Source organism: Arachis stenosperma, chromosome 5 (assembly GCF_014773155.1).
Source record: "Arachis stenosperma cultivar V10309 chromosome 5, arast.V10309.gnm1.PFL2, whole genome shotgun sequence".
Taxonomy (NCBI): domain Eukaryota; kingdom Viridiplantae; phylum Streptophyta; class Magnoliopsida; order Fabales; family Fabaceae; genus Arachis; species Arachis stenosperma.
Genome location: NC_080381.1, coordinates 89,078,988 through 89,087,006, shown reverse-complemented (window position 1 = coordinate 89,087,006; position 8,019 = coordinate 89,078,988).

The window sequence follows — 8,019 nt, the reverse complement described above, 5'->3', positions numbered from 1 at the left end:
GAGCTTTAAAATGATATAAAGTTTGAGAAAAACAGAGTTTTGTAGAGGAAGTTATGAGCGTTTGAAGTTTAGTATAAATATTTGGTTTCTGCAGCTTTAAGATTTTGATTTGGTGAAAATAGAGGTTTGAGAATTCTTGTAAAAAGTTTATTTTTGGCCAAACTTCGGCGAGCCATAACTCGGCTTCCAGATCCTTAAATTGTTTCAAACTTATTTCATATGAAAATTGGGTTCGTGAAGTTTATGCCGTTTGAAGAACTGGTGAAAAATGTATTAAAATAAAAAAAGTTATGAGCGTTGGAAGTTTGGAATGCATAGCTAAAAATTCTGCCGCATTCAACACTTTTGTTGTTCTGCACAGCTTACGTACGCAACCATTGCACGCAACGCGACCAACCTTTTCAGGTTGGGCATGTCGCGTACACGAAGATGGTACTTGTGTACACAAGAATGGAAAAATGCACGTCCACGCGTGGGCCATACATACGCGTGACCCTATTTTCAGCAAAAATTGTATTTTATGATTTTAAACATGATTTTGATCCTCTGAAATTCTATTTTTTACTTTCTAAGACCCCAGAATTGAGTTTTAATGATAGTGAAGGGGGCCGAACTAGGAAGGTGAGGTAACTTGAAAGTGAAGAAAGGTTGTGAGGTGGTGAGTATGAGCTTGAGAAGTGTTAAAACACTGTATACATGATGAATTGATGAGAATTTTGAGGATAGACGAGTAATTCATATTCGACTTATGATTTTGTGGATAGATGAGAAATTCCCATTCGATATGAAACTTTGAGGATAGATGGGTAATCCTTATCCAAGATGTGATTTTATGGGTAGACAAGTAATTCCTATCTGAGCATAGACGAGTAATTCCTATCTGAGTCATGGCCTATGGATAGACGAGTAATTACTACACGGGTTATGGTTTGAGGCACTATGGGTGTTCAAATCCAAACCGATCTAAATTAAACTGCTCATCCAATATAATCCAAACCGAAAACTGATTAAAACCGTACTAATTCGGATTTGATTGGATTCTATTATTTGTAAATCACTGGATCGGATCGGATTTCGGATCTACTTTTCATAACCGATCCAATCCAATCCAAGCCGCATAATGTGCTATAATATTATTATTTTATTATTATATTTTTACAATTATACTTATAACATATTCAATTTTTTATACATTTTTATATTATTCATGTATTATTATTATTATTTAATAAATATTTTATGATCAAAATGTTATTTATTTATTTATTTTAACTAACCTATAATTTTATTTCTATTGTTATGTTATCGTTGGCTTTTTAAAATATTGTTGAGACTTGTTATGTCATTGTTGATTATTTAAAATTCGATGTTGAGACTTGTTATATGCATTTAATTTTTTTTAATTTTTTAATTTACAAAACCGCAAATCCAATCCAATCCAAACCGCTTGAAATTGGATCAGATCGGATTGGATTTTCTTAAAAAAATCATCCAATCCAAATCGCACCGTGAACACCCCTATGAGGCACCTACCTGAGTAGACGAGTAATACCTGTCCCATGCTGTGGTGTTCTATCAAGAGTTAGCTATCGGACATGTCGGGTTGGCTTTATAACCGATAGATGAGACTCATCAGCCATAGGACAGGCATATATCTTATGCATATATTTGCTTTGTTTGATTGTGCATTATTTGGGTTTGACTTTGGGAATTACTATGCTTATTTGCTATACTTGCTACCTGTTGTATCTGAATTCGACCTGTGATTGCTTTGTCTGTATTGCTTGTCTGTGCACTCGTGAATTTAGAGGGTTGGAGGAGGTAGAAGGTGAATTGTAGAATTAGAGTTTTATGAGACAGCAAGTGGATTGTAAATTGAGGGATTAAGTTAGGATTGAGTTAGAACCTTAAGAATTTCAGATAACTATCCTACTTATGGTTTACCATTTTATTTCTTTAATTTTTAAGTTTCATAATCTGAGTACCGGATGTTCTAGGATTGTCTCTGGCTTTTCCGGAACCTTATATCTTATATATGTAGGTGATGACATGTTATCATATCATGTTTTTCTATACTTTTTCATACAAGAAATTAATAATTAGTGCTTAAATATTGCATTCTTTTGTGCTTAAATAGTACATTTCCTTGATCTTTTGATTTTATAAATTTTGTAGGAAATAAGTGGAAAAAGAAGCAAAATAGCACAAAATAAACTAAAAAGAAGAAAAAAGGAATTTTGGGCACGCTTTGAAGATTGAGCACATTTTGGAGCCCTAAGCCACATTTTTAAAAGCGTGCCCATTACCATGAAGCCATGGCATGATATATATGCCTTATGCATGCATTCAAGCCAATGAATCATGGCATTACATGAATGAACGCTTAAGTTCATTAATTAGCATTGCTAATAAAAATTAATGCATGTATAAAGCATTTGATCATTAAAGAATGAATGCTACGTTAATACATTGGCATTAATTAATAAAGCCAATAAAAGCATATATTATTAAAGCCAATTGGCAAAAGAACTTCAACGTTAATGTATTGGCTTTATTAATTAATAAGGCTTGCATGCATGAATCATTTAAATCAACGCCAATGCCAAGTAAATTCATGCAATGAATTAGTGCTTCGCTAAGGCATTAATAAACGGGCCTGCTACACATACAAAAAAAAACGAGTTACAAATTTTACAAGTTAGCCCAGTCCATAAACAATTCACGCGCATAAAGAGGGATTGAATGGAGCGTAACATTCACGCGCTCCCATTCAAACGGTTACGTACGCTTCGAGTAATGGTAGACTCTTCCACTTTTTCCACTTCTCAAAGCAATTCGAAAAAAACGCAACCCTTCCATTTTCGAGCAAAATTTGAAAATCAAAATATACAACTCGTCGCTAACCTTCGAAACCTCCATCAACACACCATCAAATTCTCCATCAAGAATCTCCAGAAAAAACAAAGCAACAATACTCAAGGTACGTTACATTACGATTCCTATATATTTTACAGATTACGAACTAGATTTTACTTTTCTTCTACGTTGTTGTTCTAAGGTTTACTGTTATTCTTGCTTCTTTGTTACACTGTTCTTCTACGTTGTTGTTGTAGGTTTTACTCTTATTCTTGTTGTTCTAGATCTTCTGGTAACTGATTTTTGGGGGTATATTTCGTAGATTGGGGGGTGTATATTGCTTGACCTTGTAATATTGCTTGACCTTGTATATTGAAGCATGTTTGAGTGATACCTGACTGATATATATGGATGTATCTGAATCATATCTATGGGTGTATCTCACTGTTATCAATGGGTGTATCTTATTGATATCTTTGGGTGTATCTGACTCATATATATGGGTGTATCTTACTGTTATTAATGGGTGTATTTTACTGATATTTTTGGGTGTATTTTTCATTTAAGAGAAAATGGCAGCAAGAAACCAAACAAAAAGACCTTAAGTGTGCCACACATCCCCTAAGTGATAAATTCAGAAACATGACTGAGGAGAAGAAGGCGATAGTGAGGGATCTCGGATTCGGTGGGTTGATGCACATCCCACCACTAAGGGTGCATCACCAACTGTTAAGGGAGCTGGCAAACAACTTCAAACTTGGGGAGAACAGACTGGAAACAGGATATGGTTCTTTCAAAATAACACCAAGAAAGATAGGTCATGCGCTTGGCATCAATGCAACAGGTAACTAGCTAAAAATTATAGGTGTATATTAAGTTGATGCTTGGGTGTATTTAAGTTGATGCTTAGGTGTATTTGAACCGACTTTGATACTTTGTTGTTTTCCTTTTTGTAGGAGATCTATTTCCTCAGAAAGTCGAGTATAAAAAACTTTCTGAGGATGACAAAATAATATTTAGAAGATTCCAGGGTAAGACCCTCAAAAGTCTTACCGATGAGATGAAGGATATCGGCATTGGTAACGAAGAGGAACGCCTAATGTTCAAGAGGATTTTCATCCTCTATATACAGATGGCGTTCCTTTTGCCAACGACGATAAACAAAATCTCGCCGTGCACCTAGTCCCAATTTTTGAGATGGACGGCATCACGGAGCGAAACTGGGCGGGGCATGTTTTAACCTTCATCATCAAGGGCATCACATACTACAAGGAAAAAAAAGAAGAAGGCAATTGATGGCTGCCTCTTTGCCCTGATGATAATTTACTTTCATCTTTCAAAAAACAAAGGCAGGAAGAGGGCTGAAAGACCACCAAAATCCTGGATTTCCAACTGGAGTAAGGAGCAGTTGGTGGAAAGAATGAGTGCAGAAACAGAGGAAATTTTGGTAAGTAAACATAATATATTGGGTGTATTTTATTTACCTGAATGTTGCTAACTAAAATATCTAATGTTTCAGGGGATTGTAAAGATGGCAGAGACAAGAGAAAAAATGAAAAAATAGAAAAAAGAAAAAAAAAACAAGAAATCAAAAAAACAAAAAAAGGAAGGCGAGTTCAACATCGTCTTCGGAGAGAGAAACAACTACTGATAGTGACAGTTCTACCTCTGAGTCTGAGACTCAAGAAGACTCAGAGGATTCACCAAGGAAACACCCCAGCAAAAAGGGAAAAAAGTAAGTACCATACTTGGGTGTAATTTCTTTTAGGAGTTGGGTGTATTTGGTGGAATCATTTGGGTGTATTTTGTGGATCAAGTTGGGTCTATGTAGTTTATTAAGTTGGGTGTGTTTCTTTTGCTGCGTTGGGTGTATATTATCCATTCAGTTGGGTGTATCTTGTGCATTCATTTGGGTATATTTTATATCTTTAGTATGTTCTAAATAATAATTGTTTGCCTTCCAGATTGGACTCCAGAAAAAGAAAGAAGAGTCAAGAGGAGTCAGATTCTGATTCAGAATCTGAATCTGAATCAAATGATGAGTAATGTTCTGAAATTATTACTCCTTTCTTTTGGCTTGATTATAAAGATTTCGTGTATTAACTGAAATGTCTCTTATTAACTTATAGAAGCGAAGAATCAATACCGGTGGAGAAGGAAAAGAAAAAGAAAAAAACAAAAATAACACCAAAAAAGTAAGCACTTCTTTGGATAAATATTCTGTGATAAAATTAATTTTTTATTTCTGATTCATACTTTTTTTTTCCACCCAGAACACAATCAAAAAAGAAAAAAGTTGTTGTAGAGGATTCATCTCCTGAAGAAGATCAATACTTTGATGGGTACAGTACCTCGTAAGCTATATTACCGTCTATCATCATAATTATTTTTGTTAACATCTTCTTTTATGAATGTAGTGAGAGATATGAAATATCAAGTGAAGAGCTAGATGAATTGCTAAGGGAAAACGTTGATAAATCTGCTGCAGAGGGGTATGTCTTGCTGGGCTGTCTATTTCAGATTTTGGTGTGTTTTCTTTGCTAATAATTGTTTCTTGTTTCGCAGGGAAAATGAAGCTGACCTGCGATTGACAGAAGGTCGCTATGCCTCCTCTGAAATGTAAGAAGCTTTATTTAATAAAATCTTGTTATCATGGTTTGGGTGTATTTTGTTGAACCATTTGGGTGTATTTTGTTGATCAAGTTGGGTGTATGTTGTTTATTAAGTTGGGATATTTTGTTTGTTGTGTTGGGTGTATATTGTCCATTCAGTTGGTTGTATCTTGTGCATTCATTTGGGTGTATTTAATACCTGTCTCTTATTTTCTCTGAATAACATGAAATCTGTTTAGAATACCGGCTGTGAACTTGGGAAGTGATGATCCTTCCTCTCAAGGACGCACAGAACAGAGTAGTGTAAACCAGACGTCAGAGAGCATGTAATTTCTCTTTCAAATAACCGTTACTTTTATTCTTCTATTACCTTCTACTTCTAATTCTGTATATATTTTTTTTAGAAAAAAAAGCCCTTTATTATTTTATTCAAGAAGAAAAGGCAGGAAAAAAAGCAAAAATTGCAAGTATGTAAGTTCTCAAAAAATAAAGCCTGTCTTCTTTTTGAATTATTCGGGTGTATTTTTTGACTTTCTTTGGGTGTATTTTAGGTTGAGTCCGGTTCAACAGTCAGCCAATGAGCTGGCTGATTCGAATATGATGGTTGTGAGGGAACAGACATCGTCGGATGCGCTTGTAATGTGAGTTTTTCAAGAATATTTCAACCTTATTACCTTATTATTTTCAAAGGCGTTGTTAACCTTTCATTTTTCTTCTTGTTTAGAGTCCCAATTCAAGTTTTTGTGTCGGCGTCCCAAACAACCACTGTGTCGGAACTTCAAGAAACACCTGAGTCAGATTTTGAACCAACCCCTCTGCTACAGATTGAAGGAACTACAGAAACGTAAGAAATAGTATTGGGTGAATATTTGTTTAAAGTTTGGGTGTATATTGGGTTACAGTTCAGGTGTATATTTGGTAACAGTTTGGGTGTATATTGTTCCTGAGTAATTTTTTTTACGCCATGATTAATTTTGTGTAACTGTGCAGCACTTCTGAACCCCCCCCAACAACTTCAAGAAACCACACCGACGCTTCCCCCAGCTCCATCTAAAATGTAAGTTCATCAGACTAAAATCAATCTTTGCTTATGATCTGTATATTCATACTCTTATAATACGTTATACATGATGACGCAGTCATCCAGCCGCAGAAGACGTTGCTGCCCTGATGATGATGGCACGGACAGCATCCTATGTTCCTAAAACAGATCCAGTGCCATCATTCAGCCTTGGCTTGACTGATTCAAGCCAGGAGGGAGTGTCAACGCAGGAGAAAGAAAAGGCAAAATCTCCAGAAACTGCAAATTTGCTAGAACAATTAGACGATTTGGTACAAAAAATAGCAAGAAATGCAGCGAAAGAAGAAAGTAAAAGTCCACAAATTTAAAGGGAGACTGGGGGAGAAAGTTCTGGGAGGTTTAAAACTCCTGCGGGGATAAATGAGAATACGGATGATATGAAACAGAAGTGCTACATTTGGGGGACGCGAGTGAAGACATACGCAGATGGCAGAACTAACGAGTATGAAAACATGTGCACTTTGATGGCCCAAGATAAATACATTTTGACAAAAATGCACATTGCATCACTCCAGCCAGAAACTTATATAGAAGCTGAGGTAATATTAGAATAACACTAATGTTTTTACACCAAAGTTTACTGCAATGTTTATTAATATAAATTGATTTCGGTATATATTTCTAGATTGTATCTGCCATGTGCCTCATTCTCAACCAGACAAATGATAAAAGGTTTCAAGAACAAGTATACTGTCTCCCCCCCGATATTGTGGTAAGTGTTACTTCTACGCATTTTGGGTGTATTTTCTGTATTCATTTGGGTGTATTTTTTAAGTTCACTTGGGTGTAAATTGTGTATTCATTTGGGTGTATTTATAGTATTCACTTGGGTGTATTTTCAGTATTATATTTGTTGTCTCACAATTGTTGCAGAACATGGCCATTTCGAAGCACCCAAACGGGGAATCCATATCACCTAGAACCAATAAAGAATTCAGGGTGGAAGATTACCCAAGTTTTATTCCCTTCATAGATGCAAAAAAATTAACTTTGCATCTATATGTAAGTTTTCATTAGTAAAATTTGTTAGTACCGTTCTTTACTTATATGCCAAATAAAATAACACACTATTGAAATATGACAATCCTTCATATTTTTGCACCTGTTTGCCACGCGGACCATTGGTGGTTATGGGTGATTGATACAAGAAAGCGGAGATTTCATATACTTGACCCGCTACACAAGAAAGCTCCAAGCGATCAGAGAAAGAAGCTTAATAAATTCACTGTAAGTTGGCTCTGTGTTCTCCTTTGGGTGTATTTTGTAGAACCATTTGTGTGTATTTTGTTGATCAAGTTGGGTGTTTGTTGTTTATTTAGTTGGTTGTATCTTATGCATTTATTTGGGTGTATTTCATTCGGGTGTATTACTGATTTGTTTTGGTATTTAAGGGATATGTAATTTCAAGAATGAGAGCATATGTTGGCGAGGAACCTCTGAAGAAATGCGAGAAGGAGAAGGAAATTAAAG